This window comes from Choloepus didactylus, chromosome X (assembly GCF_015220235.1).
Source record: "Choloepus didactylus isolate mChoDid1 chromosome X, mChoDid1.pri, whole genome shotgun sequence".
Lineage (NCBI taxonomy): Eukaryota > Metazoa > Chordata > Mammalia > Pilosa > Megalonychidae > Choloepus > Choloepus didactylus.
In genome coordinates, this window is record NC_051334.1 from 165,351,451 (window position 1) to 165,379,131 (window position 27,681).

General features: G+C 39.3%; 1 protein-coding gene and 1 pseudogene across 1 annotated transcript in view; one reads left to right on the forward strand and one right to left on the reverse strand.

Moving 5' to 3' along the window:
* The window catches only part of GPC4 (glypican 4), a 155,485-nt gene that overhangs the window by 120,750 nt on the left and 7,054 nt on the right, over positions 1 to 27,681 (reverse strand). The window lies entirely within an intron of this gene.
* LOC119522635 lies at positions 8,930 to 9,585 on the forward strand (annotated as a pseudogene).

Here is a 27,681-nt window from a genome sequence, read left to right on the forward strand (position 1 = left end):
GACAACATATGCTAGGGGATCAGCATCTCAAAGTTTAGAGATAGGCCTTAACTTCAGGGATAGAGTTAACTGCTGTAAGAGCTTACAATCTAGGGACTATTACAATTATTGTGTCCACGTTAGGCTATGTTCTAAGATTCAATTCTGAGTTTACACATTGTAGTTAGTCCATATTGGTGAGGCATCATCCCTCTCACCATGTTTTCTCCAACACTTTTACTCCTATATATATATTTTCCTACAATTTTATAGAGTATATTCACATACCATACATTTATCCACAGTGTACAATCAGTTGTTCATGGTATCATCATAAAGTTGTACATTTATCACCACAATCAGCATTTGAACATACTGATTACTACAAGAAAAATTTTTTTTTTTTTTTTTTAGCAATAAGAAAAAATGAAAAGAAAAATAACATGTCATACAATACAATATACTACTAAGGACAGCAAATAACACCACTACCAAGAATCCCATATTACTCCCCTATATCCCCTTCTCATATACATTTAGCATTGGCGTATTGCCTTTGTTACATTTAATGGAGGTATATTACAATGTTACTGTTGACCATAGACTCCAGTTTGCTTTGATTATGTTTTTTCCTGAATACCATCCCTTTTTCAAATTTCTACATGGTTGACATTCATTTGCTTTCCCACATGCAAAAACATTTTTATATTTGTATATTTAGTAACAGTCATTGGCCACTCCAGTTTTTGCCACGTTATACAGTCCCAGTCTTTATCATCTATCTTTACCTCTGGTGTCATACATTCTCCTATCCCACCTCTTTCAGCTTTACTCACAGACATCTTTGTTCAGTGTACTTACAATACCGTGCTACCATCACACAGTATTATGCTATCTATTTCTGGATCTATGCAATCAATCCTAAACATTCTGTAGTCCTTCAGCATCAAATGGCTGATCTCTGCCCTCTTTCTATCTCCTGGTCGCCTGTGTTGTCAGCTTTTAACTCCCAAAGTTTGTTCATTAATGTCTGTTCATATTAGTGAGACCATACAGAATCTGTCCTTTTGTTTCTGGCTAACTTCACTCAACATAATGTCCTCAAGGTTCATCCACATTATTACATGATCCATGTCTTTGTTCTGTCTTACAGCTGCATAATATTCCATCATGTGTATATACCACAGTTTGTTTATCCACTCGTCCTTTGATGGACATTTGGGCTGTTTCCATCTCTTGGCAATTGTGAATAATGCTGCAATAAACATTGGTTTACAAATGTCTGTTTGTGTCTTAAGTTTCAGTTCCTCTGAGTATATACCCAGCAATGGAATAGCTGGGTCATATGGCAAATCTATATTTAGCTTCCTGAGGAACCTCCATACTGTCTTCCAGAGTGGTTGCACCATTCTACATTCCCACCAACAATGAATAAGTGTGCCTCTTTCTCCACATCCTCTCCAGCACTTGTCATTTTCTGTTTTTTGGATAATGGCCATTCTGGTAGGTGTGAGATGATATCTCATTGTGGTTTTGATTTGCATTTCCTTAATAGCCAGTGAAGTTGAGCATTTTTTCATATGCTTTTGAGCCATTTGTATTTCCTCTTCAGAAAAATGTCTGTTCATGTCTTTTGCCCATTTTTTAATTGGATTGTTTGTCTTTCTGTTATTGAGATGCAGGATTCCTTTATATATTCGGGATATTAAACCCTTATCTGATATGTGGTTTCCAAATATCATCTCCCATTGTGTAGGTTGCCTTTTGACTTTTCTGACAAAGTCCTTTGATGTACAAAAGTGTTTAATTTTGAGGAGATCCCATTTGTCTATTTGTTCTTTGGTTGCTCGTGCCTTGGGTGTGAGGTCTAAGAAACCACCATTCACAAGATCTTTAAGATATTTCCCTACATTTTCTTCTAAGAGTTTTATGGTCTTGGTGCTAATGTTTAGGTCTTTGATCCACTTTGAGTTAATTTTGGTATAAGGTGTGAGATGGACATCCTCTTTCATTCTTTTGGAAATGGATATCCAGTTCTCCAAACACCATTTATTGAACAGGCTGCTCTTTCCCAGTTGCTTCGGCTTCACTGCCTTATCAAAGATCAGTTGTCCATAGATGTGAGGGTCTACTTCTGAACACTCAATTCGATTCCATTGATCAGTATATCTGTCCTTATGCCAGTACCATGCTGTTTTGAGCACTGTAGCTTTGTAATATGCTTCAAAGTCAGGTAGTGTGAGACCTCCCACTTCATTCCTCTTTCTCAAGATTTTTGGCTATTCGGGGCACCTTACCCTTCCAAATAAATTTAGTTATTGGTTTTTCTATTTCTGTAAAGTAAGTTGTTGGGATTTGAATTGGTATTGCATTGAATCTGTAAATCAGTTTAGGTAAAATTGCCATCTTAACTATATTTAGTCTTCCAATCCATGAACATGGTATGTTCTTCCATTTTTTCAGGTCTTGTTCAATTTCTTTTAGCAGTTTCTTATAGTTTTCTATGTAAAGGTCTTTTGTGTCCTTGGTTAAGTTTATTCCTAAATACTTGATTCTTTTGGTTGCTATTGTAAATGGGATTTTTTTCTTGATTTCCTCCTCTTGTTGCACATTACTTGTGTATAGGAACACTACAGATTTTTGCGTGTTGATCTTGTAGCCTGCTACTTTGCTGTATTCATTGACTAGTTCTAGTAGCTTTGCTGTAGATTTTTCTGGATTTCCTACATATAGAATCATGTCATCTGCAAATAGTGAAAGTTTTACTTCTTCCTCTCCAATTTGGATGCCTTTTATTTCTTTTTCTTGCCTAATTGCTCTAGCTAGAACTTCCAGCACAATGTTGAATAACAATGGTGATAGTGGGCATCCCTGTCTTGTTCCTGATCTTAGAGGAAAAGCTTTCAGTCTCTCCCCATTGAGTGTGATGTTAGCTGTGGGTTTTTCATATATTGCCTTTATCATATTGAAAAAGTTCCCTTCTATTCCTATCCTTTGAAGTGTTTTCATCAGGAAAGGATGTTGAATTTTGTCAAATGCCTTTTCTGCATCAATCGAGATGATCATGTGGTTCTTCTGCTTTGATTTATTGATGTGGTGTATTACATTAATTGATTTTCTTGTGTTGAACCAGCCTTGCATACCTGGAATAAATCCCACCTGGTCGTGGTGTATAATTCTTTTAATGTGCTGCTGGATTCGATTTGCGAGTATTTTGTTGAGGATTTTTGCGTCTATATTCATTAAAGAAATTGGTCTATAATTTTCTTTTTTTGTAGTATCTTTGCCTGGTTTTGGTATTAGGGTGATGATGGCTTCATAGAAAGAGTTAGGTAGCTTTCCCTCTTCTTCAATTTTTTTGAAGAGATTGAGCAGGATTGGTACTAATTCGTTCTTGAATGCTTGGTAGAATTCACATGTGAAACCATCTGGTCCTGGGCTTTTCCTTTTTGGGAGCTTTTTGATGACTGACTCAATCTCTTTACTTGTGATTGGTTTGTTGAGGTCATCTATTTCTTCTTGAGTTAATGTTGGTTGTTTATGCTTTTCTAGGAAGTTGTCCATTTCATCTAAGTTGTCTAGTTTATTAGCATATAGTTGCTCATAGTATCTTCTCATTATCTCCTTAATTTCTGCAGGGTCGGGTAGTTATATTTCCTTTCCCATTTCTGATTGCATTTATTTGCATCTGCTCTCTTTTTTTTTGTTAGCCTAGCCAGTGGTCCATCGATTTTATTGATTTTCTCAAAGAACCAACTTCTGGTTTTGTTGATTCTCTCTATTGTTTTCCTGTTCTCAATTGCATTTATTTCTGCTCTAATCTTTGTTATTTCTTCCCTTCTGCTTGCTTTGGGGTTAGTTTGCTGTTCTTTCTCTAATTCCTCCAGGTGAGCAGTTAACTCTTCAATTTTTGCTCTCTCTTCTCTTTTAATATAGGCATTTAGGGCAATAAATTTCCCTCTCAGCACCGCCTTTGCTGCATCCCATAAGTTTTGATAAGTTGTGTTTTCATTGTCATTTGCCTCGAGGTATTTACTAATTTCTCTTGTAATTTCTTCCTTTACCCACTGGTTTTCTAAGAGGGTGTTGTTTAGCCTCCATATGTTTGTGAATTTTATGACCTTCTGCCTTTTATTTATTTCCAACTTCATTCCATTGTGGTCTGAGAAAGTGTTTTGTATAATATCAATATTTTTAAATTTGTTGAGACTTGCTTTGTGACCCAACATGTGGTCTATCCTAGAGAATGTTCCATGAGCACTTGAGAAAAAAGTGTATCCTGCTGTTGTTGGATGTAGTGTTCTATAAATGTCTGTCAAGTCTAGTTCATTTATCATACAATTCAACATCTCTGTTTCTTTAGTGATCCTCTGTCTACATGTTCTATCCATTGATGAGAGTGGTGTATTGAAGTCTCCAACTATTATTGTAGAGGTATCTATTTCTCCTTTCAGTGATCGCAGTGTTTGCCTCATGAATTTTGGGGCATTCTGGTTTGGTGCATAAATATTTATGACTGTTATGTTTTCCTGATGAATTGACCCTTTTATTAATATATAGTGTCCTTCTTTGTCTCTTTTAATTGTTTGCTTTTGAAGTCTAACTTGTCTGATATTAATATAGCTACTCCCGCTTTTTTCTGGTTGTTGTTTGCATGAAATATCTTTTTCCAACCTTTCACTTTCAGTCTATGTTTGTCCTTGTGTCTAAAGTGAGTTTCTTGTAGACAGCATATAGATGGGTCCTGTTTTTTAATCCATTCTGCCAGTCTGTGTCTTTTATTGGGGAGTTTAATCCATTTACATTTAGTGTTATTACTGTAAGGGCAGTACTTTCTACTACCATTTTGTTTTTTTGGAATTTATATGTCATATCTTATTTTTTCCTCTCCTTTTACCTTTCCTGATAATCTTCATTTCTGCACTCTTCTCCAACTCTCTCTCTCCTGTCTTTTCCTATCAGCCTGTAGCACTCCCTTTAGTATTTCTTGTAGTGCGGTCTCTTATTCACAAACTCTCTCAGTGTCTGTTTGTCTGAAAATGTTTTAATCTCTCCCTCATTTTTGAAGGAAAGTTTTGCTGGATATAGAATTCTTGGTTGGCAGTTTTTCTCTTTCAGTATCTTAAATATATCATGCCACTGTCTTCTTGCCTCCATGGTTTCTGCAGAGAAATCTGTACATAGTCTTATTGACCTTCCCTTGTATGTGATGGATTGCTTTTCTCTTGCTGCTTTCAGAATCCTCTCTTTGTCTTTGACATTGGACAATCTGACCAGTAAGTGTCTTGGAGTAGGTCTATTGGGATCTATTCTATTTGGGGTACGTTGTACTTCTTGAATCTCTAATTTTCTGTCTTTTATAAGAGTTGGGAAATTTTCAGTGAATATGTCTTCTATTACTCTTTCTGCCCCTTTTCCCCTCTCTTCTCCTTCTGGGATACCCATAACACGTATATTTGTGCGTTTCATGTTGTCACTCAGCTCCCTAAGACCCTGCTCATATTTTTCCATTTTTTTCACCATCTGTTCTTTTGTGTGTATGAATTCGAATGACCTGTCTTCCAGTTCACTGATCCTTTCTTCTGCCTGTTCAAATCTACTGTTGTGTCCCTCCATTGTGTTTTTCATCTCCTCCATTGTGGCCTTCATTCCCATGAGTTCTGCCATTTGTTTTTTTAAGTTTATGAATTCTTCTTTATGGTCAGCCAGTGTCTTCTTTATATCCTTCAGCTCTTTTGCTATATCTTCCTTCATTTCATCAAATTTATTTAGCATTAGTTGCCTCCACTCCTGTCTCAGCTGAGCTATTAGTTTGTTCCTTTGGCTGGTCCATGTTTTCGTGTTTCCTGGTATGGCTTGTTATCTTAAGTTGTCTAGGCATCTGATTCTCTTGATTAGTTTATTTTGGAGCTTGTTTTCTGTCTTTTACCTAGTGGTTTTCTTGTTGGTTGGCTTTGTTTCTGGCCTCTGTTATTCAGTTCAACTTATTCTAGACCTCTAACTTAGGTTCTATTTAGTTGATCAGAATTTTTCCCCTCTTGTTTTTTCTGTTTCTTGCTCTGCCTCTATGTAACCTTTTTGTGAGTGGGTCTCCTCAGATATGGTCGACCCTAGTCAGATTTTCCCAGTCTAGTGAGGCCCAGGTCTCATTGGGAGGGTATGGAGTTTTCCTGAGAATGAGACCCTCCTATGAGGCCTTTAGAATTGGTGCTTTTCCTCTCCTGTCCAGCAGGTGGCGTGGCCAGCCCGCAGCTCCCCACCAGTGTAAGGAGGTGTGGAGCCTTTAGTTCTCCTGGTGACTCTGATCCTGTGGGGGCGTGGCTGACTGAAGCAATGTTCGCTGCGATCTCAGCTTTTTCCTCCAATTCCAAACTTGTGTCCAATGTGTGACTGGTTACTGGAGACCCGAAAACACTGTTTCATATAGTCTTGAGTAATTGCCAGCTGCTCTAGGGGAGAGACGAAATTCGCTCCTCACACTCGCCGCATCTTGCCCCGCCCTGAACTAGGTTTTAAGGATTTAAAAGATGCAAGGTTCCTGGCAAGAGCTCAGAGAGGGTGAATCTGGGAAATGCTTAAAAAACAAAACAAACACTGAACTCAGAGCTTAGTAATTCCCTGGATTAAACTCATGTTTCCTCCCCTCCCCTTCATACCTGTAACAGAGAAGCTTGTATGTGCTGCAGTTAAGACGAGATCTTGGCACAAGTTTAAAAAATAAATAAATAAAAAGGAATGTTATCGAAATTTATCCCAAGCAACAAAAAGGTCAGACAAATATGAATGAAGATGATAACTGTTATGTTCCAATATAAAACACAAACACAACACTAGAAAATGCCTAAAAGTCCATAAAAAGGGAAAAAGGTTTGCTTGGAGACATATAAGAGATTATGGTACATCAATTTATGGCAATATTATGTAGTCATTTGAAAATTTTAATTCTACAGAACTACAGAAACTTTTATCAGTTTATGTTGTTAAAAACAGCAGATAAGGTGGAAGCAACCCAAATGTCCATCAACAGATGAATGGATAAACAAAATGTGGTGTATACATACAAAGAAATGTTAGCCATAAAAAGGAATGAAGTCCAAATACATACTACTATGCTGATGGACCTCGAAAACACTGCACTAAGAAGCCATACACAAAAGCAAATATTCTATAATTTCACTTATATGAAACATCTATTCTATTACAGACCTAGGACAGGCAAAATCACAGACAGAAAGTAGATTAGAGATTACCAAGGGCTGGGGGAAAAGAGGGAATAGAGAGTTATTGCATAATGGGTAGAGAGTTAGTTTAGGGTGATGAAAAAATTTGGGTACATATAGTGGTGATGGTTGTACAACACTGTGAATGTAATTAATGCTACTGTACACACTTCAAAATGGTTACAACAAACACTTTTATATACCTATTAAAAAAATAGCAAATATACCAAGGAATGTGTACAATTTAAACCACGTAAAAACCATATGCATGTGACTAGGGGTTGCAAAGAATATAGAAGTCACTTTTTATTGTTATTATATCATCTTTTCAATTGGAAAAATTTAACCTATCATAACATAATCTCTGGAGGCCAAATGACATTGTGACAACTTTGAGTGCCAGGAACAAAGTCCTTAGAGCAGAGTTAATCAGGGCAGGGAGAATAAAAAGGGCTGAAGAAGCAAAGATGCTGTCTAGACCCCCCAAAATTGTTTCCACTAAGCTCTAAAGTGGCTTCAGCCCACAAGCTCTCACTTACCCTGGGGGGCAACTCCTTCTGGTTTTTTGGCCATTGCAGGCGGCTGTATTTGCTGCTCTCACGGTATTGTTAGTTGCTTATCAGGAGAACTCTGACTCAGAGACCAAGAGAAATGAACTGATTCACAGAAAGAAGCAGTTACCACCAAAGATCGGAAGAGTTTGACTCTTAAGTCTAAAGACTCAAACAACACCATGGACCTGAAAACCTGAAATTCTTGAATGTTCTTTCTTCAGGTTTTATGGAAGATCAGAAGAAATTGCCACATGAACTCATGTGACGACACTGCTCATCAAGGACCTGCATAATAAATTCTTTCTCGATTTAGCAGCAACAAGAAAATGTCTTGCCTGAAGAAATGTCATGTTTCTTTTTATCATGATAACGAGAAATGTGTAACCAGTTGGGTTGTCCTACTTTGTCTTGGCTACCAGGAAACCTGCTGGTCAAGTGACTACTCATTCTCTGGAAATGTTGGCCTTGGGTTGTAAATTCTCTACTCCACCCTTCCTCATGCATCTTTTCACATTCTGTTTACATTAGCTGAGTTCATCCACATAATGCTTTCAAAACATCCATAGAGAGTGTTCTGTAAATATTAGATACCATTTAAATACTCATTTTTAACAACTATAATTTTTATTTCATGAATATTACTGAATAGGGATTAAATAATTTGTAAATGGGTAGGGTTTTTCTAGTATAATTAAATTAAAATACCGTTGGAAAAAAAAATGACATGATTTCTTAAGTTTCAGGCCCTGCCCGATTCTAAAAGATACAGATGTGGTTCAAGAATCAGTCACCAGGTGATGAATGCACAACTGTATGATGGTGCTATGAATAACTGATTGTACACTGTGGATGACTGTAGGGCGTGTGAATATATCTCAGTTAAACTGTATTTAAAAAAGTAAATGAACAATTGGGGGAGGAGGGGAATGGGATATTTTGGATGTTCTTTTTTATTTTAATTTTTATTTTTTGGAGAAATGAAGATGTTCAAGGATTGATTGTGGTGATGAAGGCACAACTATATGATGATACTGTGAACAACTTACTGTACACTTTGAATGACTGTATGTTATATGAATATATCTCAATAAAATTGCATTAAAAAAAAAAGAGAGAATCAGTTACCAGGGTTCTGGCCTGGTTGAGGCCCAGGATGGTGAACGAGTCTCTGACGCCATGCTTGGTTTGAATGGCCTGCTAACCCAGTATGGGCCTTGCCCATTGGTGTTGCTACTTGGTTCCTGCTCGGCTCCAGTTTGGTCTCGCCATCTCCCTCCATCGGTCCATTTAACTCCCACAAGTACCCCCACAAGGAAATTCACAAAGACCTGCTAGTGACAGGAGTGTACAAGATAACCAACCAATCTGGGACCGCTAGCGGCCTGCATACCCACCTCAAGATAACAGATTCTGCTGGCCATATCCTGTATTCCAAGGAGGATGCAACTACGGGGAAATTTGCCTTTACCACTGAAGATTATGATGTGTTCGAAGTATGTTTTGAGAGCAAGGGAACAGGGAGGATACCTGACCAACTCATGACCCTAGACATGAAGCATGGAGTAGAGGCAAAAAATTATGAGATTGCAAAATTTGAGAAGCTCAAGCTTTAGAGGTAGAGGTGTGACGTTTAGAGGGCCCTTCAGAATCCATCGTCAATGATTTTGCCTACATTTAGAACTGAGAGGAAGATCTGTGATACCAATGAATTAACAAACACTCAGGTCCTTACGTACTTCAGCATCTTTTCATTGTTCTGCCTCATTGGACTAGCCACCCAAGAAGTCTTCTATCTGCATCGCTTCTTCAAGGCCAAGAAGTTGATTGAGTAATGAGGTGCATTCCCCTCCCATCTTGTATCTCAGCCAGCAAAACATTGCTGGGACCCTACCAGGAGCACCATCAAGGCACACTGGAAGCTTTCTTGCCAGAACTGATTCTTTTCAATGTGGGAGGATGTGGGTACCACCTAGACCGACAAGCCAATGACGGACTTTTTAACTTGATAGGATTCGGACTGGTTTTGCAAAATCGGACTATTATTAGGGTCACCTATAACAACAACAACAACAACACACAGGGGTTTACCTAGATAATGCCAAAGCTAGTATTTGTACTGGGTTTCCTTGTGTGATGTTTGAATCATGTTTTCTTTTCTTTTCCTTCTTCTCCCACTTACCCACCAGCTTGGGCTTCCACTCTAGACCTTTTACAAGATGTGTATGACCATGTTGAACTCGTTTCATTCTGTCTGTCTTCTTTGGGTTTCCTTGTGAAAACACCCTTAACTTCTCTGACCCTTAGCTAAAATGTCTAGGTACCTTCTTGGGATATACTTTCATAATTTTATGTCTCTTAAAAGGGTGAAGGCTGTGACATCTCATAGAAGTGAGCTTTGAACTGTAGACAACTCTTAGAGAAAATTTCATTTTGTTTAGAGAATTAAAAGATTTGTGCTCACAAAAAAAAAAAAAAAAGAAAGAAACCAGTTCCTTTAAAAACTGTACCCATTAAAGGTCGAAACTGACTGTGTTTTAAAACTTCAACTTCCATATGAGACCAAGGGAAGAAATGTCTATTTGGTGTGGGATCTATATTTTCTAAACAGTATAACTCTACAGTCGGTTTGTTCAAACACCACAATTACATGGAACTTTGAATAGGAAGTGAGATACGATAGGTTAGTATAGGTTAGAGTGAAAGAGCAAGACATCCCAAAGTAATTTGGGCAGAGAATAAAAAATACATTTACAGCCTCCTCTCCCCACCCTACCCCAAGGAGCTGGGGGAAGGTGCAGAAGTGTTGGACTTCCTCATGTGGACTGGTGTTGATGTTTGTCACAAAACACTGGGACTGGCGGTTTGATGTTGCCGAGCCCTTGATCGTGGGACTTGCCCTTATGAAGCTCATTACTGCAAAGGAGAGGCTAAACTTGCATATAATTGTGCCTAAGAGTCTCCCCCTGAGTACCTCTTTGTTGCTCAGATGTGGCCCTCTCTCTCTCTAACTGAGCCATCTCGACAGGTGAACTCACTGCCCTCCCCCCTACATGGGACCCCAACTCCCAGGGGGTGTAAAATCTCCCTGGCAACGCAGGATATGACTCCGGGGGATGAATCTGGACCCGGCATCGTGGACTGAGAATATCTTCTTGACCAAAAGGGGGATGCAAAATGAGACGAAATAGTTTCAGTGGCTGAGAGATTTCAAATGGAGTTGAGAGGTCACTCTGATGGGCATTCATATGCAATACATAGATAATCCTTTTCAGATTTTACCGCATTGGAATAGCTAGAAGTAAATACCTGAAACTACCAAACTCCAACCCAGTAGCCCTGACTCTTGAAGATGATTGTATAATAATGTAGCTTACAAGGGGTGACAGTGTGATTGTGAAAACCTTGTGGATCATACTCCCTTTATCTAGTGTATGGATGGATGAGTAAAAAAATGGGGATAAAAAGTAAATGACAAATAGGGTGGGATGGGGGGGGATGGTTTGGGTGTTCTTTTTTCACTTTTATTTTTTATTCTTATTCTGATTCTTTCTGATGTAGGGAAAATGTTCAGAAATAGATTGTGGTGATCAATGCATAACTATATGATCATACAGTGAACAGCTGATTGTATACCATGGATGATTGTATGGTATGTGAATATATTTCAATAAAACTGAATTTAAAAAAAACTGTACCCATGATGTTTGAGGAACCAATAGATTTCCATTAGTAAAACAATTAGAAGGTTGATGAAATCATGTTAAGTTTCTTCTTGGTGGTTTTTTTTTTAAATGGAAAAAACTTTATCAATATTGACTGATTTAAAAAAAAACAAATATTAGGAAAGGAAGGGAACAAAGGGATATGAGGTGAGAAAGAGGTGGCCAAGGTTACAATAAATTGTTTAAAAAGGAACATGAGTGTAAAGTCAACTGCCTCAGCGAACAGAATTCAATAAAACTAAGAAACATACTTGAGTTTTGCGGTGTTTGAAGAAGTTCCCAACATTTTCTGTTTACCTAGCATAAAATGCCCTGCAATTCCTAATTAAATCAATGATCAAAATTTCCCTTCATTTCAAAAGGTGACTATCACAAATGAAATTTAATGGTCCCTTGGGAACTGTCTGCAGTTGCAGTTACACTTTCCTCAACAAAAGCATACACTGCTAAATATACAGTATTATAACAATGCAAGGTTTGACAAAGCTCTCATGTAGTAACTGCTGTAAATGGTGAAAATTTCCTATTCAACCAATTTCTTAAGAAAGATACTTAATATTTGGGGCAATTTATATTAGACAAAATGTAAGTTTTAAATCTACATATTTTAACTCTCACCCCAGAAAGTCACAAAGCATTGGCATAACATTTAGGCATTTAGTGCACATTCAAAGACACTCCTGAAATTAAAAACTGCAAAATGCAATCAATTCCCTTTATCCTTAGTGATCAGCTTGCATTTCTCTCACTTTAAAAACACATCTCAATTGTTTTTTTTGGTTGTTCTCCTTTCTGCAACATACGAAGATATGCTGGGACTTCAAGAAGGAAAACATATCCTGCCCTAACAGCAGAGCTGCCATTACTATCTCATGATAATATGGTTAACTACAGATACGCCTTCTAGAAATTAGACTAACTGGAGGGAATATGGGCTAAACTATAAGACATTTTAAAAAATATGCAGGGGCGGGGCAAGATGGCAGACTGGTGAGCTGTATGTTTTAGTTACTCCTCCAGGAAAGTAGGTAGAAAGCCAGGAACTGCGTGGACTGGACACCACAGAGCAATCTGACTTTGGGCATACTTCATACAACACTCATGAAAACGTGGAACTGCTGAGATCAGCGAAATCTGTAAGTTTTTGCGGCCAGGGGACCCGCGCCCCTCCCTGCCAGGCTCAGTCCCGGGGGAGGAGGGGCTGTCAGCTCCGGGAAGGAGAAGGGAGAACTGCAGTGGCAGCCCTTATCGGAAACTCATTCTACTGATCCAAACTCCAACCACAGATAGACTGAGACCAGACACCAGAGAATCTGAGAGCAGCCAGCCCAGCAGAGAGGAGACAGGCATAGAAAAAAAAACAACACGAAAAACTCCAAAATAAAAGCAGAGGATTTTGGAGTTCTGGTGAACATAGAAAGGGGAAGGGCCCTGAGGCGCATATGCAAATCCCGAAGAAAAGCTGATCTCTCTGCCCTGTGGACCTTTCCTTAATGGCCCTGGTTGCTTTGTCTCTTAGCATTTCAATAACCCATTAGATCTCTGAGGAGGGCCCGTTTTTTGTTTTTTTTTTTTAATCCTTTTTTCTTTTCTAAAACAATTACTCTAAGAAGCCAATACAGAAAGCTTCAAAGACTTGCTATTTGGGCAGGTCAAGTCAAGAGCAGAACTAGGAGAGCTCTGAGACAAACGCAATGATCCAGTGGCTGAGAAAATTCACTAAACACCACAACTTCCCAAGAAAAGGGGGGTGTCCGCTCACAGCCATCATCCTGGTGGACAGGAAACACTCCTGCCCATCGCCAGCCCCATAGCCCAGAACTGCCCCAGACAACCCAGTGTGACGGAAGTGCTTCAGATAACAGGCACACACCACAAACTGGGCGTGGACATTAGCCTTCCCTGCAACCTCAGCTGATTGTCCCAGAGTTGGGAAGGTAGAGCAGTGTGAATTAACAAAGCCCCATTCAGCCATCATTTCAGCAGACTGGGAGCCTCCCTACACAGCCCAGCAGCCCAGAACTGCCCTGGGGAGACGGCACTCACCTGTGACATAGCACAGTCATCCCTCAACAGAGGACCCGGGGTGCACGGCCTGGAAGAGGGGCCCACTTGCAAGTCTCAGGAGCCATACGCCAATACCAAGGACTTGTGGGTCAGTGGCAGAGACAAACTGTGGCGGGACTGAACTGAAGGATTAGACTATTGCAGCAGCTTTAAAACTCTAGGATCACCAGGGAGATTTGATTGTTAGAGCCACCCCCCTCCCTGACTGCCCAGAAACACGCCCCATACACAGGGCAGGCAACACCAACTACACACGCAAGCTTGGTACACGAATTGGACCCCACAAGACTCACTCCCCCACTCACCAAAAAGGCTAAGCAGGGGAGAACTGGCTTGTGGAGAACAGGTGGCTCGTGGATGCCACCTGCTGGTTAGTTAGAGAAAGTGTACTCCACGAAGCTGTAGATCTGATAAATTAGAGATAAGGACTTCAATTGGTCTACAAATCCTAAAAGAACCCTATCAAGTTCAGCAAATGCCACGAGGCCAAAAACAACAGAAAATTATAAAGCATATGAAAAAACCAGACGATATGGATAACCCAAGCCCAAGCACCCAAATCAAAAGACCAGAAGAGACACAGCACCTAGAGCAGCTACTCAAAGAACTAAAGATGAACAATGAGACCATAGTACGGGAGATAAAGGAAATCAAGAAGACCCTAGAAGAGCATAAAGAAGACATTGCAAGACTAAATAAAAAAATGGATGATCTTATGGAAATTAAAGAAACTGTTGACCAAATTAAAAAGATTCTGGACACTCATAGTACAAGACTAGAGGAAGTTGAACAACGAATCAGTGACCTCGAAGATGACAAAATGGAAAATGAAAGCATAAAAGAAAGAATGGGGAAAAAAATTGAAAAAATCGAAATGGACCTCAGGGATATGATAGATGATATGAAACGTCCGAATATAAGACTCATTGGTGTCCCAGAAGGGGAAGAAAAGGGTAAAGGTCTAGGAAGAGTATTCAAAGAAATTGTTGGGGAAAACTTCCCAAATCTTCTAAACAACATAAATACACAAATCATAAATGCTCAGAGAACTCCAAATAGAATAAATCCAAATAAACCCACTCCGAGACATATATGATCACACTATCAAACACAGAAGAGAAGGAGCAAGTTCTGAAAGCAGCAAGAGAAAAGCAATTCACCACATACAAAGGAAACAGCATAAGACTAAGTAGTGACTACTCAGCAGCCACCATGGAGGCGAGAAGGCAGTGGCACGATATATTTAAAATTCTGAGTGAGAAAAATTTCCAGCCAAGAATACTTTATCCAGCAAAGCTCTCCTTCAAATTTGAGGGAGAGCTTAAATTTTTCACAGACAAACAAATGCTGAGAGAATTTGCTAACAAGAGACCTGCCCTACTGGAGATACTCAAGGGAGCCCTACAGACAGAGAAACAAAGAAAGGACAGAGAGACTTGGAGAAAGGTTCAGTACTAAAGAGATTCGGTATGGGTACAATAAAGGATATTAATAGACAGAGGGGAAAAATATGACAAACATAAACCAAAGGATAAGATGGCTGATTCAAGAAATGCCTTCACGGTTATAACGCTGAATGTAAATGGATTAAACTCCCCAATTAAAAGATATAGATTTGCAGAATGGATCAAAAAAAATGAACCATCAATATGTTGCATACAAGAGACTCATCTTACACACAGGGACACAAAGAAACTGAAAGTGAAAGGATGGAAAAAAATATTTCATGCAAGCTACAGCCAAAAGAAAGCAGGTGTAGCAATATTAATCTCAGATAAAATAGACTTCAAATGCAGGGATGTTTTGAGAGACAAAGAAGGCCACTACGTACTAATAAAAGGGGCAATTCAGCAAGAAGAAATAACAATCGTAAATGTCTATGCACCCAACCAAGGTGCCACAAAATACACGAGAGAAACACTGGCAAAACTAAAGGAAGCAATTGATGCTTCCACAATAATTGTGGGAGACTTCAACACATCACTCTCTCCTATAGATAGATCAACCAGACAGAAGACCAATAAGGAAATTGAAAACCTAAACAATCTGATAAATGAATTAGATTTAACAGACATATACAGGACATTACATCCCAAATCACCAGGATACACATACTTTTCTAGTGCTCATGGAACTTTCTCCAGAATAGATCATATGCTGGGACATAAAACAAGCCTCAATAAATTTAAAAAGATTGAAATTATTCAAAGCACATTCTCTGACCACAATGGAATACAATTAGAAGTCAATAACCATCAGAGACTTAGAAAATTCACAAATACCTGGAGGTTAAACAACACACTCCTAAACAATCAGTGGGTTTAAAGAAGAAATAGCAAGAGAAATTGCTAAATATATAGAGACGAATGAAAATGAGAACACAACATACCAAAACCTATGGGATGCAGCAAAAGCAGTGCTAAGGGGGAAATTTATAGCACTAAACGCATATATTAAAAGGAAGAAAGAGCCAAAATCAAAGAACTAATGGATCAACTGAAGAAGCTAGAAAATGAACAGCAAACCAATCCTAAACCAAGTAGAAGAAAAGAAATAACAAGGATTAAAGCAGAAATAAATGACATAGAGAACAAAAAAACAATAGAGAGGATAAATATCACCAAAAGTTGGTTCTTTGAGAAGATCAACAAGATTGACAAGCCCCTAGCTAGACTGACAAAATCAAAAAGAGAGAAGACCCATATAAACAAAATAATGAATGAAAAAGGTGACATAACTGAAGATCCTGAAGAAATTAAAAAAATTATAAGAGGATACTATGAACAACTGTATGGCAACAAACTGGATAATGTAGAGGAAATGGACAATTTCCTGGAAACATATGAACAACCTAGACTGACCAGAGAAGAAATAGAAGACCTCAACCAACCCATCACAAGCAAAGAGATCCAATCAGTCATCAAAAATCTTCCCACAAATAAATGCCCAGGGCCAGATGGCTTCACAGGGGAATTCTACCAAACTTTCCAGAAAGAACTGACACCAATCTTACTCAAACTCTTTCAAAACATTGAAGAAAATGGAACACTACCTAACTCATTTTATGAAGCTAACATCAATCTAATACCAAAACCAGGCAAAGATGCTACAAAAAAGGAAAACTACCGGCCAATCTCCCTAATGAATATAGATGCAAAAATCCTCAACAAAATACTTGCAAATCGAATCCAAAGACACATTAAAAAAATCATACACCATGACCAAGTGGGGTTGATTCCAGGCATGCAAGGATGGTTCAACATAAGAAAATCAATCAACGTATTACAACACATTAACAAGTCAAAAGGGAAAAATCAATTGATCATCTCAATAGATGCTGAAAAAGCATTTGACAAAATCCAACATCCCTTTTTGATAAAAACACTTCAAAAGGTAGGAATTGAAGGAAACTTCCTCAACATGATAAAGAGCATATATGAAAAACCCACAGCCAGCATAGTACTCAATGGTGAGAGACTGAAAGCCTTCCCTCTAAGATCAGGAACAAGACAAGGATGCCCGCTGTCACCACTGTTATTCAACATTGTGCTGGAAGTGCTAGCCAGGGCAATCCGGCAAGACAAAGAAATAAAAGGCATCCAAATTGGAAAAGAAGAAGTAAAACTGTCATTGTTTGCAGATGATATGATCTTATATCTAGAAAACCCTGAGAAATCGACGATACAGCTACTAGAGCTAATCAACAAATTTAGCAAAGTAGCGGGATACAAGGTTAATGCACATAAGTCAGTAATGTTTCTATATGCTAGAAATGAACAAACTGAAGAGACACTCAAGAAAAAGATACCATTTTCAACAGCAACTAAAAAAATCAAGTACCTAGGAATAAACTTAACCAAAGATGTAAAAGACCTATACAAAGAAAACTACATAACTCTACTAAAAGAAATAGAAGGGGACCTTAAAAGATGGAAAAATATTCCATGTTCATGGATAGGAAGACTAAATGTCATTAAGATGTCAATTCTACCCAAACTCATCTACAGAATTCAATGCAATCCCATCAAAATTCCAAACAACCTACTTGCAGACTTGGAAAAGCTAGTTATCAAATTTATTTGGAAAGGGGAAGATGCCTCGAATTGCTAAAGACACTCTAAAAAATAAAACGAAGTGGGAGGACTTACACTCCCTGACTTTGAAGCTTATTATAAAGCCACAGTTACCAAAACAGCATGGTACTGGCACAAAGACAGACATATAGATCAATGAATCGAATTGAGAATTCGGAGAGATAGACCCTCAATCTATGGCCGACTGATCTTTGATAGGCCCCCAAAGTCACTGAACTGAGTCATAATGGTCTTTTCAACAAATGGGGCTGGGGAGAGTTGGATATCCATATCCAAAAGAATGAAAAGAGGACCCCCTACCTCACCCCCCCCACCACAAAAATTAACTCAAAATGGACCAAAGATCTCAATATAAAAGAAAGTACCATAAAACTCCTAGAAGATAATGTAGGAAAACATCTTCAAGACCTTGTATTAGGCGGCCACTTCCTAGGACTTTACACCCAAAGCACAAGCAACAAAAGAGAAAATAGATAAATGGGAACTCCTCAAGCTTAGAAGTTTCTGCAACTCAACGGAATTTCTCAAAAGGTAAAGAGGCAGCCAACTCAATGGGAAAAAATTTTTGGAAACCATGTATCTGACAAAAGACTGATATCTTGCATATATAAAGAAATCCTACAACTCAATGACAATAGTACAGTCGGCCCAATTATAAAATGGGCAAAAGATATGAAAAGACAGTTCTCTGAAGAGGAAATACAAATGGCCAAGAAACACATGAAAAAATGTTCAGCTTCACTAGCTATTAGAGAGATGCAAATTAAGACCACAATGAGATACCATCTAACACCGGTTAGAATGGCTGCCATTAAACAAACAGGAAACTACAAATGCTGGAGGGGATGTGGAGAAATTGGAACTCTTATTCACTGTTGGTGGGACTGTATAATGGTTCAGCCACTCTGGAAGTCAGTCTGGCAGTTCCTTAGAAAACTAGATATAGAGTTACCATTCGACCCAGCGATTGCACTTCTCGGTATATACCCGGAAGATCGGAAAGCAGTGACACGAACAGATATCTGCACGCCAATGTTCATAGCAGCATTATTCACAATTGCCAAAGATGGAAACAACCCAAATGTCATTCAACAGATGAGTGGATAAATAAAATGTGGTATATACACACGATGGAATACTACGCGGCAGTAAGAAGGAACGATCTCGTGAAACATATGACAACATGGATGAACCTTGAAGACATAATGCTAAGCGAAATAAGCCAGGCACAAAAGAGAAATATTATATGCTACCACTAATGTGAACTTTGAAAAATGTAAAACAAATGGCTTATAATGTAGAATGTAGGGGAACTAGCAATAGAGAGCAATTAAGGAAGGGGGAACAATAATCCAAGAAGAACAGATAAGCTATTTAACGTTCTGGGGATGCCCAGGAATGACTATGGTCTGTTAATTTCTGATGGATATAGTAGGAGCAAGTTCACAGAAATGTTGCTATATTAGGTAACTTTCTTGGGGTAAAGTAGGAACATGTTGGAAGTTAAGCAGTTATCTTAGGTTAGTTGTCTTTTTCTTACTCCCTTGTTATGGTCTCTTTGAAATGTTCTTTTATTGTATGTTTGTTTTCTTTTTAACTTTTTTTCATACAGTTGATTTAAAAAAGAAGGGAAAGTTAAAAAAAAAAAAAAAAACAAGGAAAAAAAAAAGATGTAGTGCCCCCTGAGGAGCCTGTGGAGAATGCAGGGGTATTCGCCTACCCCACCTCCATGGTTGCTAACATGACCACAGACATAGGGGACTGGTGGTTTGATGGGTTGAGCCCTCTACCACAGGTTTTACCCTTGGGAAGATGGTTGCTGCAAAGGAGAGGGCTAGGCCTCCCTATGGTTGTGCCTAAGAGCCTCCTCCCGAATGCCTCTTTGTTGCTCAGATGTGGCCCTGTCTCTCTAGCTAAGCCAACTTGAAAGGTGAAATCACTGCCCTCCCCCCTACGTGGGATCAGACACCCAGGGGAGTGAATCTCCCTGGCAACGTGGAATATGACTCCCGGGGAGGAATGTAGACCTGGCATCGTGGGACGGAGAACATCTTCTTGACCAAAAGAGGGATGTGAAAGGAAATGAAATGAGCTTCAGTGGCAGAGAGAATCCAAAAGGAGCCGAGAGGTCACTCTGGTGGGCACTCTTACGCACACTTTAGACAACCCTTTTTAGGTTCTAAAGAATTGGGGTAGCTGGTGGTGGATACCTGAAACTATCAAACTACAACCCAGAACCCATGAATCTCGAAGACAGTTGTATAAAAATGTAGCTTATGAGGGGTGACAAGGGGATTGGGAAAGCCATAAGGACCACACTCCACTTCGTCTAGTTTATGGATGGATGAGTAGAAAAATAGGGGAAGGAAACAAACAGACAAAGGTACCCAGTGTTCTTTTTACTTCAATTGCTCTTTTCACTCTAATTATTATTCTTGTTATTCTTGTGTGTGTGCTAATGAAGGTGTCAGGGATTGATTTGGGTGATGAATGTACAACTATGTAATGGTACTGTGAACAATCGAAAGTACGATTGTTTTGTATGACTGCGTGGTATATGAATATATCTCAATAAAATGAAGATTAAAAAAAAAAAAAAAAAAAGACATAATGCTGAGCAAAATAAGCCAGGCACAAAAAGAGAGATATTGTATGTTACCACTAATGTGAATTCTGTGAAAAATGTACAATGTTTTATACTGTAGAATGTAGGGGACCTAGAGATACCAATTAGGGGAGGGGGGAATGATAATCTAATAAGAACAGATAACTATGGAGGGTAATCTCAATGTTATGGGAATGCTCAGGAATGATTATGGTTTGTAAACTTTCTTGGATATAGTAAGATCATGTTGGAAGCAATAGAGTTATTTTAGGTTTTTTTTTTCTCTTATTCCTTTGTTTTCTTAGGGGTTGTTAATTTTCTTGGGTTATGGTAGGAACATGTTGGAAGCAATGTAGCTATTTTAGATTATTTGTTTTTCTTACTCCTCTGTTTGGACACGGTTTATTAATTTTCTTGGGGTATGGTAGGAACATATTGGAAGTAGTTATTTTAGGTTATTTGTTTTCCTTAATCCATTGCTTTGTTTGAAATGTTGTGGGGTTTTTTTGGTTGTTGTTTGCCTGTTTGTTTTTAATTTTTTGATAAACAAAGTTAAAAAATTGAAAAAAAATCAGTAGAAAAATGGGAGTAAAAACTAAATGACAAATAGGGTGGGATGGGGGGATGGTTTGGGTATTCTCTTTTCACTTTTATTTTTTATTCTTATTCTGATTCTTTCTGATGTAAGGAAAATGTTCAGAAATAGATTGTGGTGATGAACGCATAACTATATGATCATACTGTGAACAGTTGATTGTATACCATGGATGACTGTATGGTTTGTGAATATATTTCAATAAAACTGAATTAAAAAAAAAAAAATATGCAGACATCACTTTCAAACAAAGTAAACCCAGTAAGTATTGACAACTAAAGCTACTTAGAAACTTACTTTAATAAACATTTTTTTTTGTAATCAACACAATGGTTTCGATTAAAATGGTTGTTTCTGAGGTGTTTAAAAATAGTCTCTTCACTTATGTAGGTGTTAAACATCTCCCAATATCTTATTTTACAATAAGATTCATTTACTTAGCAATCCCTTTTATTACAGACCCAGCACAGATAATAAAAAAGTTCAGTCCCAGCTTCCATTATCCCAGAATCCAACTGCACTTTACTTCCTTCTTGAGCTCAGAAGCAACCAAAGCCCAGGGCTCCAAGAGAAACACTAAGTGATTCCGGGTGAAAATGATACGTGTTGTGTCTAAGAATCATTTTTAAAATAAAAGCAGGGACAATGAACCACTTCCCCCTAAATGTAAAGCTATGTTTAGATTGCAGAGGTTTGGTTTGCCCTGTGATGAACTCAGGCATCTTGACCCACACCTCGAGTGCCTTATAGCATTTGGACCTTTGAAACAATTAGGCATTGAGAAACAAAACATGTATTTCTATTCTAAAGCGGGCAGCTCGTCCTCATAATAATCGCAAGCCTATAGTTTTAAAAGAGGGCATATACCACAGCACTTTACTCTTCATATTTAAGCAAGACTTGGCCCTTGCAAACAAGCATGTGCACCCAATTTGCTACAATGCAGTCAGTTCACTGCATTAAATAGAAAACATGGGGCTTTCCCCCTTTGTGGCTGCAATGGAATCTGCCCTTCGAAACAGGAGGGGTCTAGATTAGAAAATGGCTAAAGGCACGAGCTTGTAACCAGGAAACGCTGGGATCCCCAGACTACTCATGTACCTCTGGATCAAACTGCCAGGCATGTGACGTGGTGTCAGTACTTACTTCTGCCTCAGAGTTCCTCATTAGGGCTCTGAATTTCTGAACAAACAAAAACTAGGGCCCTGTTTTATCTGGGTCGAAAATTCTTAGAGACGATCTTTCTTAAAAAGGAGGGAAACCCTGTTCTCAGAGCCGTGATGAATGGCAGGGGATGCTCGTTCCTGTTACGGTAACTTGCTAGAACACTGCCCACTCCAGCTATGCTCATTTGCAGTCCTACCTTCCTGGTCGGCCTCTACACTTGCTCCCCGGGGCCAGGGTCCTCCTCTCCTCCTCCTGGCAGTCAACACAACACTCAGTCCCTGCACACATGGTCGCCATTAATAAACACTAGTAGGAGAGGTACATTCAATTCCTATTTCGTGGGACCAGAGTTCTATCCTAACAATCCGTGTGAGGCAGGTGGGGCTTTGTTTTGAGCCACTACCCATTCAGATAACCAGCATTTCTGTGGTCTCCATGGGAATGAGAGTGGGTGCTGACCTTTTGCAAAAATCTGACTCGTAGAACTATGGTGGTTCTTCTGCAGACACCCCCAGAAAGAAAACAGCGCAAAGTGACAAAAGTGGTCACTTGGCACTGTCCAGTGCCCTAAAATGATGGCCAGAGCATGCTAGCAGAGGAAGTGCTCCATGTAAGCCTCACTAACTTAGGTCCACCTCCCCTGCACTGCATCACCATGTATCTGGAACCCAATGCCAGAAACACTCTGGCCATTCAAGTACCTGGGGGTGGGGTGGGGGGCAGGGTTTGTGAGCCTGTAAAAAGCACTATTCCTCGAAAATGAAAAAATAAGAAGAGCCCCATGGGCCTAAATACCAAGTCTAAATATTCAAGAAAACTCTACTTCACCCAATCACCAGCCCCCCACCTCATACTCAAGGCCAAGGCTTCTCCTTAGAAGCAGAAGGCAACTGAAATGCTGATTTGTAGAATTACTGAATCAATATTTGTCTCACCATTTAGACTGCAACCTCCATGTATGCAAGGTCTGGCCTGTATCGCCAGTGCCTAGCCCAGTGCCCGGCAAATAGTAGGCCCTCAGTAAATACTTGCAGAATGAATGAATGATGAATGAATGAATGAATCTTCAGCCTAGGCAACCTCTTTCTACAGATATTCACGTGTAGCCTCATACTAGAGCCCTCAACAGTCAACTATACCCTGTGAAAGCTTTCTAACCCAAGCGCTCCCTATCTACAAGGAGTAGTCATTCAACAAACGTTTCTGCATGTCAAGAAATGTGCCAGACATTGGGAATAGGGCAGTGAATAAAAGAGGCAAAGTCCCTGCCCTCAAGTCAGATGGTGGTAACTGGTAAGAATGAAGTGGAGAGGGAGACGGAGAATTGTGTGTGAATGTGTGTGTGTTTTCTATTTATATGGGGGGGCAGGCAAAGGTGCCTCTATTAAGTTATAGGTAAGCAAAGCCCTGCAATATGTAAGGGAGTGAAGCATGCTGCTATCTGGGGGCAGAATGTTCTAGATGTCGAGAATAACAAGGCCCCTGAGTGTGCCTTGCACACTTGAACAGCGGAGAGATCAGTGTGGCTAGAGTGGGGTAGACAAGAGTGAGAAGAGTGGCAGGAGCAAAGCCCGAGAAGAGAGGACCATGGGGGCTGGTATAAGAAGAGGGGCTATGGGCAGATCCTACAAGGTCTCCTAAAGCTTGAACTTCACTCAGGGTGGCTTTGGGAGCCGTTGGCGCATTGAGCAGAGAAGTGATATAATCTGATTTGTGTTGAACAGGATCACTCTGGCTGCTAGGCTGAGAAAAGACTGGGGACTGGCATTGGGGTCAAGAGCTGTAGCAGGGAGACTAGTGACAGGTGACCCACACGGACAAGAGGTCGTGGGGGTGGGGTCCAGGAGGTAGTTGCTGAGGCGGTAAAATGGTCAGGTTCTGGATATATCCTGAAAGCAGAGCCAAAGGTAGAGCTTATGAAAGAACCTAGCCCATCCAGTCACCTAAAACCTTGTTCAAATCACAAGAAAACTGATGCAGGCCCTTATTTTGGAAGGCTGTTGTTTCTTCCACAAGAACATCTTCCAAGATTGCCACACCGCTTAATGATCAATCGACCTCTCGCCAGTGAAGCCTCCCCAGAGTGGGACGTGAAGGGGAAAAAACATTAGTTCCAAACTGGGGGTAAACAACAAGGCAGAATATTAACCAACTGGCCAGCTGGGGACATTTAGTTCAAATTAAGTTTAAAGTGAACCCACTGCACTCCTCCCCTTAAAAAAAAAAGTCCTCAGAAACACAAAGACCCATCCCTCGCTATAGTCTCCAACATCCTGGTCAGAGGCCAATTTTTTTAAGGACTGTTTCTAAAGTACACTGATGAGAAGCTGTCTTGTTTTGTTTTTGAAATCCTAGCATGGGGAAATATTCTATAATTAAGGCAATTTTAACAATGGTAGATAATAATTTGACGATAAATTGTAAGGAATGTAATGACTGCTTATTCTGGCACCAAAGAAACAGGACTTTCTGTGAAGTGGCTGCCAAGAAAAATGATACTCCCACTCAGACTGGACCATTGCAAGCACATGCTTTACACTGCAGTTTGCAAGGACACAGCGCTTTGTTTTCACCTCTCGCTAAACACCAGGCTGAAAACTCAATGGAGACAGGCGTGTGGTGAAATAGAAACAATAACTGAAGGAAAAACTCTTCCATGGTTTAATGCTTGCTGGGATGCCGACTTCAAGGGTTTTTGGTGAACTAAAGGAAAACCTCGGCAGTCCAAAAGAAACCACTTCCAGTCCATTCCGGGAGACAGAGACCTCACACTGAACAAAGAAGCCTGGCTTTAAGAGGCTTGCAAAAGCCACACTGACAAAGTGACTGTGAAAAGAAAGGACTAGCATGAAAAGAATGGCTGGGATGAAGCAGAAACTAGGTGACCTTGAGCTACACTAGACAAACACACAATCCTGTCTGGGGCCGACCTGAGCTTCCTGGGGAAGATGACTGGAGGTCAAGGTGAGCTCCTGGTAAGAAAGACTGTGGCAACTAACAGGAGCCAAGATAGCTTCCTTAAAGTACTTCTGCAAGCACAACTGAGGCTAGTTCCTGCTAAGGTCTGAAACCATGAAAGTAAGAAGTAGCAACCATTTATCTACCACTATTAAAACAAATCACATGAAATACTGAGTTCCCACCTCCAAGCAAGCCAAGCCATTTTTACATTCTATGTTTAAAAGAAAGAAAGAAAAAAAATAAAAGATCTTTTCCTTTCTTACTTAGGTATCCAGAACTGGATGCATTAGAAAGTTTAAAAATAAATTAAATACAACTGTATGATGGTGCTGTGAATAATGGATTATACACTGTGGATGACTATAGGGTATGTGAATATATCTCAATTAAACTGTATTTAAAAAAGTAAATGAACAATGTGGGGAGGAAGGGAATGGGATGTTTTGGATGTTCTTTTTTTAATTTTAATTTTATTTTTTGGAGTAATGAAAATGTTCAAAGTTTGATTGTGGTGATGAAAGCACAACTATATAACGATGCTGTGAACAACTGACTACACTTTGAATGACTGTATATTATGTGATTATATCTCAATAAAATTGCATTAAAAAAATAAAAGGTATCCAAATCTGAAAAAAAAAATAAACAGCTTAAAAGAAATTAGGTGTCCAGAACTGGATGCATTAGAAAGTTTAAAGATAAACAGCTTAAAAGAAATTAATTTAATTAAAAGGAATGAGTTAGAATGTTCCTTCCCAGAATAAATATAAAAGTCAAAATCATGCTTGAACTTCTTTTTTTTCTTGAGCCACAAACATTTCTTGAGCACCTGCCATGTGCTACACAGTGTGATAGGAATTGGGGATACGTGGTCTCTTAGATCAGGCCTAAGTAGGGCAAGAAGATGGTTGAGCTGCTTTTTGTTTTTAAAGGTCAAATAACTACATGGTCAGGGTCAAGGTTCATCAAATGTATCCACATTCTTAATCAACAGAACTCCTATCCTCAACTCCTGTGTTTCTTTCCTTATGATTATACATTTACTTAGTTTGGTGAATGATTAAAAGGGAAACCAATATTCAAATATTTGAACCTGTCTAACGAGGAACCAACTCTCTTAGCCTCTGGTGCCTTCAGCTCAGAATGTCCGATTCCCAAACTGAACACAGCAGGCAGTACAGTATAAGGAACTAAATCTAACTTGGATGTTTAGGAGGGCCTTGCAGAAAAGGTGCAGAGGAGCAAAATGAATCAACAAAGTTCCGAAGTGAATAAACCACTGGATTAATAAAGACAAAGCCACGCATAGAATGATCTCGCACTGTTGGTGCCCTAAATATGTAAATGTGCAAGTCAACTGAACCTTTCCCCCCCTTCAAGCACAATTTTTGCATGTCAAGTATTTCCAGTGGAACTCTTTCCTAAATATACTTTCCTAACTTTTATAAGAATATACCCAAAACAAGTTAATTATTTAATAACTGCCTTGGAACAAACTAGTACCCTCAAGATGACAGAGGTGTCTCTGAGTGTTCGCCCCACCTAAAGTCTCAAAATGCCAAGAGCAGCAGGTTCTGGGTCTACTGTTCAGCTTCTGGTGTCCCTCTACCCTGTATCAAACTGTCATCTCTCCCTTCTCCCAGATGTCAAGTTTTGCCTGCCTCTAAAAGTATCTCTTCCTGCCACCTCCTATCCCACGACGAGTGTCACTTGCTAATTTCACATATAAACCCTATCTACCTATAATTTGAATGTAAGTTCCTCAGAAGTTGATTCCTGTTTTAAACCTCTTTGAATCTCCACCACCTATACACCCCTGGATACAGGAACTATTCAATCAGTGACTGCTGCCAATAAATTTCTGAAGGCCTTTTCTCCAAGGAGAACACATAGGCTTTATGACAGCTGTTTCCATCATTTAGCTTTTCTGCTTACTTCCACATTCCCAGCTGTGTTCTCGATGGTTGGGTCAGCCTGAAGCCTAGGGATTTACTGTACTTCTATTTCTTGATAAGATACTTGAAGAGAATAAGCACATGGCAAACAGGACATTAAAGTAAGGGATCAAGAGATTTTTTTTTATTTTACCAATAAAGAGAAAGGGAAGAAAAATCATCTAGCGCACTGACACTTAATCAATAAAGGACAGCCAGGCTGGATTCTTTTCTAATTCTCTCCAAATTACTCTCAATGTCCTCATTTTATGTCTCTGCCCTCAGCAAAGAACCAATGGTTATGGCTTATACATGGAACTTGATTTTAAAAAAATATTTTCCCAGGGTTAACACTCCTTCCTCTTAAATCCAAGCTAAATAAAATGAAAACAAGCCTGCATCGAGTCTCCATTAAAATTCTTTGGGCTAAAAAAATTAGAATTATAGATTCTCAGAGACGGAAAGTTTAGCTCCCCTCCCCGGGAGGGGAGCCAGAGATTGAAAACCACCAATCTGGTCCAGCATCCTTACACCCCACCCCAGCCCCGTTTTACAGGTGAGAAAACTGAGGCCCCAAGAGAGAAGAGCCTCACCAAAGGTATCAGATTATTAATCTGTCCCAAGTTAGGCTAGAATTGCTCTTTCCAAGAAAACATGCCCCCTCCACATAAACTACTCCATCGAGGAAAGTGGGTTTCCTCTTAGTCAATTATTTTTCTTTTCTTAATAAACCAACATTCCCATCTATCCAAAGTAAAACCATTTCTTCTAAATATTCTCTAC